Genomic DNA, 9,222 nt, shown 5'->3' on the forward strand with positions numbered 1-9,222 from the left:
TCCGCGGTCCAGTCGCTAGTCACAATAGATTTATTCTTACCTCCCGTTGTTGTCGTCGATCGCATCTTTAGTGTTGTGGCTATTGTTAGCTGCTACACACACATCCGGTCCGTCGGTAAAAGTGGTCCGGGCGCTATAAACGATGGGCACATTTTATTAATGGATTAAATGGGCCCTCCAGTGCCACAGGTGGATACTGTTAACATGTATCGATACAGCCCTACCAGGAGAGAGAATAATTTGATTAGCTGAGCACGGAATGTGATGTAGGCTATACAGTATGATAAGAGGGGATGCACACGCATATCCGACACACCAACGGTCCGATATGCGGAAACAACGGTCGGACATGCGGTCGAACATGTGCTGCTCCCGTGCTTGCGGTTATGGTTATAGGTTAGGATTTGAGGTCGTTCTAATGACAGTCGGACCAATAGTATGTCGGAAATAAGGCCTGTACCCGATAAGAGCGCCCCTCACTTCACACGAGTGTGATTCTTCTTTTTTTTTTACCCATATAATTAATTATATAATTTGCCCATATATGGGCGTGTACTGATTCCATCAGGGAACTCTGCATGAGTATAAAGGGACACAGGCAGACAGAGACACAGAGATCTCCAAATATGGGCATGACGCGATACAGACCGACAGACTGGCGCTAAACCATACATTCCCATATATGGAGAGAGGGATTTCCCTGATGTCATCAATGGTCTGACATCAATTGAAATGGTGTCATAGACTGGCATGAACTGGTGTCATATTTGGGAATGTCTGGTCTCGTCTGACACAGTGTTGATTCCGTCGACTTCGTCCAAACTTTTTTGGAAGGGACTAGTGGACAAGAGATCCAGCAGTCATTTTACACTTGGTTGCATGCTGAAAATAGCCGATCTACAAGCTCACAACACTAAAACATTCCAGGTGACTAAAATGTTACTAAGACTAAATTAAAACTATTCAGAAGACTATGACTAAAATCAAATTTTGCTGCCAAAAACAACACTGGTCCATTTTATTTTTGAGGGGCGCTATGCCCACCAGAACTTTCGTTCAACTTTGACCCTTCTATCACACGGAACTATGTTTTTTGTGTCCATATCTCTACGCCCAAAAAATAATTCCATGTGATAGAGGGGTCAAAGTTGAACGAAAGTTGCACTAATATTTTTGAAATAGGTCAACAATACAAATTACGTTCGTTTTGTGAATTAATTTACTTTTACTGCGTGGCCCCAGTGCCCCCCACAAAATGACCGGAACTACTTAATATTCACCTAAATCAGAGCAGAACTCCCACCACGGTACATTTCTTCAGTAGGCCTCTAGGCCTCGCCAGGGGCATTTTGACATGCCAGACCAGGGGGTGGACATCTGTGCTGCAGTGCAGCCAAATGGGCTCCATCTGTATTGGGTTTTTGCCAGGAGTCAGCCAACCGGACTCTCCCTCATCCTGTGGGGACGGCTGTTTGTCTGTCCATTAGATCTGCAAACCGACCTTGGTAAGCGCAGATTCCTCGTGACCATGTTGGTACGAGTCATCCAGGTGTTGAAATAGAACTAAAGTTATGTATATAACTAAGGTTCTATGATGACCGCCAGAGTTCATTGTCACTCGGAATCCCGACGAAAAGATTTCATGAGGTTGATCCCTGTGAACTGGGCACCTATATCGGTGGCTCACGCCCACAGGGGGTCACGAGTGACTTTGTTGATCGAACTCTGCACGTGCGAGCGATGTATATCCAGGTGTTGAAAACACCGCCCTCTGGCGGTCATCCGGTATTCATAGAACCTTAGTTATATACATAACTTTCGATTTAAACACTTCTCTTCAAAGCCTCAGTAAAAATTCCAATATCCAAAGTGCCAATCCAATATGCCAAATTCCAATATCCCAAATCTCGGCCACTCGCTCACTCACACTCGGCCACTCAGCATGGCAAATTATGGTGAAATTGGTGACGTGCCGAAATATGTGTGGACTTCACACAACTTACATGGAAGTCTTTAAATACGTAGCCTAAATACCGCTAGGTTGAACTCCGCCAACAAACGGCAATGATTTACGTTCGGACAGACGGACACTGAGATTATGTGATGTCTACACAATTGTGACATATTTCACCAATAACACCATAACAACACCATGCTGGAGTGACCGAGTGGCTGAGATCATGGGTATTGGAATTTGGGTTTTGACTGCATTTGTACCATTTATAGTACAATATTTTGGCTTGCAGCGACCCCACATTGTTTCTTCATGAACAATATTTCTAGTTCTCCAAGATCCTCTTGAACGACCTAATCAAAGAGATTCTACTCGATTACTCATCGATTAAGCATTGCAAGCTTGCAGACCTACTATTTTGCCACTAACAATAAGTGAAAAGATTTGGACATAGAAGGTATCAACCCGACTTATCCAATCAATTTTGTAATAAAAATAACTGAAAGAAAATGTATACAAAAAAAAGACAAACATCAGTGTAACAGACACTAAGTTGTGTTCACTTTATTTAGTCGCATGGATATTGTCAGATTATGTCGACTCAGATCACTTATGTGAAAAAAGAATTTGCTACTATTCACAGGTTTTCCCCTGTATGAATCCTGATAACTTCAGATATGCATTTGACCGAAGCATTTTTTTCCCCACAAACTGCAACTAAAGGTTTTCTTGCCCTGTATGAGTCCTGTATGTGTCTTTTTAGGCCACTCTGAAGACTAAAGCACTTACCACAAACTGTACAAGTAAATGGTTTTCCCCTGTACGAGTCCTCATATGTATTTGTAGTTTACTCTGAAAATTACAGCCCTTATCACAAACTGTACACTTAAAGGGCTTTTCATCTGAATGAGCCTTTATGAGTCATCATATGTGATTTTAGATGACTTTTACGATTGCAACCTTTGCCACAAACTGTACATGTAAAGGGCTTTTCATCTGAATGAGCCATCATGTGTAATTTTAGTTGACCTTTACGACTCCACCCTTTGCCACAAACTGCACACGTGAAAGGCTTTTCACCTGTATGGGTCCTCATGTGTGTGGTTAGATGAATCGCGTTTACACAGCCTTTACCACACACTTTACAATAATAGGGTTTTTCTCCTGCATGAGACCTCATGTGACAATTTAGATTACTTGTACTAGTGTAACCTTTGCCGCAAACTGTACATGTAAAGGGCTTTTCTCCTGTATGAGTCCTCATGTGATGATTTAGGTCCCCTTTATGACTGCAGCCTTTGCCACAAACTGTACATGTAAAGGGCTTTTCACCTGTATGAGTAATCATGTGCGAGTTTAGATGACTTTTACGATCAAAACCTTTGCCACAAACTGTACAAGCATAGGGTTCCTCGGATTCAGAACGGCGTGAAGAGAGGAGCGGGTTAGTATTGGTTGCTTGTGACGGTACCCAATGCTGTATAGCTTGTACGTGTTCAGTTGAGGTACCGAATACTAGAGGCTCATCTTCACAGTCGTCCGTGTCAGATTCAGAACAGTGTGAAGAGAGGAGCTGGTCGATATCGGTCGGCTGCGACGGTACCCAGTGCTGTATGTAGGCTTGAGTCTTCATGTGTTCGGCTGAGGTACGGGCCGTGTTTTCATCCTCGTCACTTTCCACTGCCAGACTGGAGCTCTTCACGTCTGCCGGGAAAACCTCTCGACACTCAGGGAGGTGCAGGAAGTCTATGAAATGTTTGGAGAAACAAAAATTAACTTTTGATCCAGATTACCTAGAATCAAATCATGTATGTCAACCATGAGGATGTACAGATATTATTACTAAGAGTCCAGGGTTTGATGGGCTTGATTTACTAGTGTGGTCGGGAATAAATTAAATTCTGTTGTGCTACATATGTTAAAACCTCAGAGAAATTGCAGTGGCTGCGTGGTATCGAAATAACAAATACTTTTCCAAATATCGTATCAACGTTTAAAAACCAGTATCGTGACAACACTAATCATAAAGATTATTTTAACATATAGGCACACAGATCTGCCACCTGCAAAGCAAATATACAGTATATCCACCAAGAAAGCTCTCCGTCTTTTATTTTTACCTCTTTGGTTCTTATTCATTGCTGAACCGTCAAAGTCCGGCAAGATGACATCAGTTTGAACAGACGGCCAGGGTCTGGTTATCCTTATTGACAGCCGATGTGCAGTGCCCTCACTCCTGTTGGGACAGCAGGACAGACATGTTAACCCATTCAGGCCTGACGTCGAGAAAAAACAAATCCTTTTAAAATGTCTTTGAAAAATCTCATGTTTCTATATCAGTGGTTCTCAATATTTCATGTCAAGGACCCCAAAGATTATCTGTATTTGGCCGCCGACCCACATCTGAAAATATGTTGTTCCAGGAACCCTCCTGAAGCAAAGATTTGAGTTAAAAACTGAAACTGAGAGAATATATGTTCAAAGATTTGAGGCACATTTTGACGATTTTTCTAAAATAGCAGACCTACATAACAAGTTCAGAGCGTGGCACTCAGTATTCTACACAATTATATATTTAGTTGTATTATCTTATATAGATGACTGTTTTTATTTCCATTTTGTTATTATACTTAAGGAAAAAATCAACTTGAATATAAGTTTTGATGTATTGAGATACAAAGAAGGGGTAGGACTCGATAGGTTTTTAAATAAACGTCTTCCTACTCCTTTTTTCAACATAAACATGAAAACTTCTTCCTACTTCTTTTTCTAACATAAACATAAGTTAAGGATTATGAAAGATCATTATTATTATTTTTGGACACTTTTGTTTTAAATAATCATATTTTCCTTTATTTCCTTTGTCTTTTCTCATTTATATACATGTTCAGAATAAATAAATTAAATGAAAATGAAACTAGTGTGTACAGTAGCTATCTGGTCAGACGCCACGGACAATTGTTTTCTACCGAGTGGACAGTCAAAATGTGGCGGTTCTACGTTCTTTACCGTTGGTCCAGCTGGTTTCGTCCGACGCGATTACATTGAACGTTGTACTTTTGCGTCGCACATGGAAAGCGACTGAGAAAAAGACCATGGATATAATAAACACACGGTTCCCCTGTGCACAGCAGAGAGAACACCAACTTACTCCTCCAGGTAGGAACAAAAGAAAACGGACTGAAGCTGAACATTCACAATTCACATTGCATTGGCGTTGACATATCTCCAGTTCTGCTCTGCAGTCGCACAATGAAGGAGAGATAATCTCATCGGTCACTCACTACTAGTCCACCTCAAATCTCGATCTCTGCAATGCCCGTCTGGACTTACAACCTATATTTATGTGTTATTCAATATACTACTTTGGTGCAAAATATAGGCTTTTCTCTAAAGTTTAACCAAGTGATTCTCTGCCATTTTAATTTCAAGGACCCCCAAATTAAATTGATATAAATTAGCCTAGCCCATTTCATTATTCATGATTTTCATCTCTTGACTGGGACCCTCTGTTGAATTGAAAATGGTGGACCCTATTGTAAACTAGTGTAATGCTTAGTTTATGGTGTCGTCCACTCACAGTTAACAGTTTTTGTATTGAGTTGTGCTTGAAATGTAGGCCTACTGTAAGTATGCAAACTGTTAATACTTCAATCAATCAAACCCCACCATGGCACCAGTGTGCAACTTAATAGGTCGCATAGGATACTTAATTTCTTAACGTGAGAGTTAAAATGTAACGAGGACTTGCTGGAAGTATGAGTGGAGGGAAAAAAAACATCCTGTAGTGCTTGCACGTTCCATCGATAGAAACATTGGACGTTCGCCTGACGCCCAGTGTTCAATGAACGATCGTTCACGAAAACCCACCAATAAGCCCTTCAGACTTGGATGGTAAGAGCGGCGCGAGTACATGCAAAGACGAGAATTGTGCAAACGGGCGTGGCGCGTGAAGGCAAATATATATTCAGGTCTGAACGCAGCTTATCCGACACAAATTAACTAATCTTTCTCAGCTGTACAATTTCACTGGAGCGTGCAGCGCGCATATCTAACTATGATGACCAGTCATCTACGCAGACAGCCGACTCCCGACCCAAACACTGAGAGGAGGTAAACTTGTTGTTTGATTAAACAATGTGCCACGAAAAATAGATTCCAAAGCTTGTTATTTTTGCATCGAGGAGGTAGCCTATGTATCCATACATGATGATCGGCCAACAAAAGACATCTCCCTCCCAGTGAGTGAAGAGCACATCATGCCTGATTTATTCTTTGTCGTACAAAGTGTTCCGTGCTGAAAATAGCTGATCTACAAGCTCACAACGTGTCACGGCTGTGGCGCGTTGTGAGCTTGTAGAGCAGCTATTTTCAGCACACGGAGATATAAAAGTATGATAAAAATAAAATAATAAAACAATAAAAACAATAAAAGTATGCAGCTTTCACAAGTTGGCCCATGAAGACAAGGAAAATGATTAAGAATTCGGTGGCATTTCACATTGCAAAAGATTTAAAAAATATATATATTATAATAAGGAATAATTTGGATAATGGTAATGGAGATATTGTAAAAAGTGTCACTTATTAATCGCAAAGGTTTGGACTGCATTTGATTTAACACAACCTTAAACTGACTTTGTGTGTGGAATATAAGTATTGTCTTTATTGACTGAGTGACTTTGTGTTGGGTTAATTGAAACCATCTACAGTGTTTTGAAGTATAACCAGGTAGGTTGCTGTTTTTGTACACAGTGATCTTTGTAGGGGGATTTATGATTCAAACCTTTAATGATGGAATCCACTACATAAATAAATGGCGCCAGTTGTGGAGACATGATAAGATCATGTATTAATACCACGCTATACAAAGAAAAAAATGTTGCTACCTAATTTGTGGTGGCGCTACCAAATGAAAAGGTAGGTGGCATCAGTGCTACCTGTAAAAAGGTTAGTCTGGAGCCCTGAACCCCACTGTCTCGGAGTGTAGGCTAGTAAGGCTACAAATGGTAGGCCTATAAATGCTCACATCATATAGACATCATATGCATGCATACTTGTATTAAAATCATAATGCCTGTCACTTCTCAGCCAGGGCTAACCTTTTTTTAGACATCTGTCAATCAGTATGTCAATGCATTGTTTTGTGGACTCATTTAGGCCTGTTGTTTATGTACACACCATTTTGTCAACATGTGTTCAGAATCTCAGATAGCTATAATATTAATACTGAATAACTTTTTTTTAATGTAACTGCCCTTATAGCCTACAGTTTATTAAAAGTAATGCAACTGTTACTTATTCTATAGGTTTGAATAAGCCATGACATGAGCATAATGTACAAAGTGCACTCATCATAATTATGTTGCTCAGTAGTTGTTCAAGTTGCGCTGGTTGGAATGTTTGCTCTCAGACCGATGACAATTTTGAGGGAATATGATTCCACTTGTGTGCTCGTAGATCGGCTATTTTGGGCAAAGGTTTGGTGTTGAGGGAAAGAGAGCAGATTAACTACAGTTTACTGACGGTTTAACTGGTTAAATGTCTGCAAATACATTAATCCAACAAATTAAATGAATAGAAAATAATGTGTAAACAAACAAACTAAATCATGAATGTATACACAAGTAAATATATACACAAGTAACAACACTGTTGATAATGGCAATGATAAAGTCTTGAAGCTATATCTATGAAAATGTTTAACCTAGTTGAGAGAGAGAGATGAAGTAAGGAGTCAAGGACCACCACCTTATTGCATCAAATTGTGTTGCAGATTAAACTGTTTCAGACTGAATTGTTTGCCACACATTCTCAACCCTCAATATTTAGTCAACTTCATAATTTCATTGTATAACTGACAATAAACTAAGACTAAGTACAGATTCTGATTCAACTTGACCGTTGGCTCTGTACTTTAGTCTGCCAAGTCCCCCTCTACACTAGCTCTGGTCGTTAGGAGTTATGGTTACCTCTACTACAGTCTACACCAACTTTCCAAAAACAGCCGATCTACAACCCTCGTTGTGAGCTTGTAGATCAGCTATTCGGCTAACGTTCCCCATCACACAACTATTTGGGGACCCCCCCCCCCCCCCCCCTGTACGTTAAATCTGGGTCCCGGACCCCCTCCCCCTGTTGAAGACCCCTCTGAGATGTTATGATTTCAAACAACAACAGTAGCCCTATGCTTATGTTATAAGGGAAAAACACATAGCCAGCATATGGTACGCCTTGACTTACATCCATCCATGGACCTATTGAAATGTTCATTTAGTAACTCCGCTGTAAAAGACTCCATTTGTATATTAGGAGAGGGTTTTCACTTTTCAGTCGCTGTTTGATTCTCGTCCTGTTTCACCGCTATGAAAAACTATTTGTGTTCCGTTCGTCGGCAGCTATAAGGAACAGCAATACGACTCCCGGTCTTCAGAATAAAACTTTACCATCCTGTAGCTCTTTAGAAATACATTTTACTTTCGGATACGATACCCTTGGATACCTTTCCACGGAAGCTCTTCTCGGAGCTAACAGGGGCTGTTGATTCACTACTAGGCCGAGGCCCGAAATGCTAGCTGCTAGAAAGTTAACGTTAGCATGCATATAGCGATGCTAGGCAACGAGACACGATACTAATAATGTCGTAGGCTTACAATGATAGTGTTACGGTATGCAACAAAGACGCTTACCTGAAAGACTACGGTCGTTTCTCAATACCCGAACTTGGGGATTTCAGACTTGCCAGTTCGCCTCGAGAATAGATACTTTTGAGGACGGGTGGCCGGTGATCCGCTCCCCCTCCCCAGTATCCATGGTATCCACCAGAGTAATATAGTAAGAGAGTGGCGACACTAGCGTTGACTCCATCCCATCCAATGGAATGCGGAAGTGCTCATTCTATCTCAATAGGATAGTTCCAGCTATAGGAGCAATGTTTGGAACTATAGCCCATTGGCACCAGCTTTGCGGCGAGATCAAAGCGTGTCGCTACTCTCCTCCTCTATTTATTATGTATAGAAGTCATAATAAATGATACACAAAGTATTTTAGTGGCCATATTAGCTTACTAAATGGATAACTAAACTGTTTATTGTGTCTCTGCAGTGGTCAGATGCACAGGAATAATTTGTAAAAGCAAAGTACTTCAATAAACTGAATGAGAAACACAAGTTGTGTGACCTCTACTTCTTATTTCGGCTTATTTATTAAAATATGAAAATTATCGCATTAACTATGCGCAATACAAACATGTACCAAGCATTATATTA

The 9,222-nt window shown here is 40.6% G+C and overlaps 1 long non-coding RNA gene across 1 annotated transcript; it reads right to left on the reverse strand.

Moving 5' to 3' along the window:
- Positions 1-2,493: 2,493 nt before the first annotated feature.
- Positions 2,494-8,768, reverse strand: LOC310860721. The gene is made up of 3 exons (XR_014569416.1): positions 8,644-8,768; positions 4,075-4,190; positions 2,494-3,700 (listed from the first exon to the last, which is right to left on the reverse strand). It is a non-coding gene; the product is annotated as an uncharacterized lncRNA (long non-coding RNA).
- Between the last annotated feature and the right edge of the window lie 454 nt (positions 8,769-9,222).

The sequence above is a fragment of the Protomyctophum parallelum genome (assembly GCF_964188405.1).
Source record: "Protomyctophum parallelum genome assembly, chromosome: 6".
Classification (NCBI taxonomy): domain Eukaryota; kingdom Metazoa; phylum Chordata; class Actinopteri; order Myctophiformes; family Myctophidae; genus Protomyctophum; species Protomyctophum parallelum.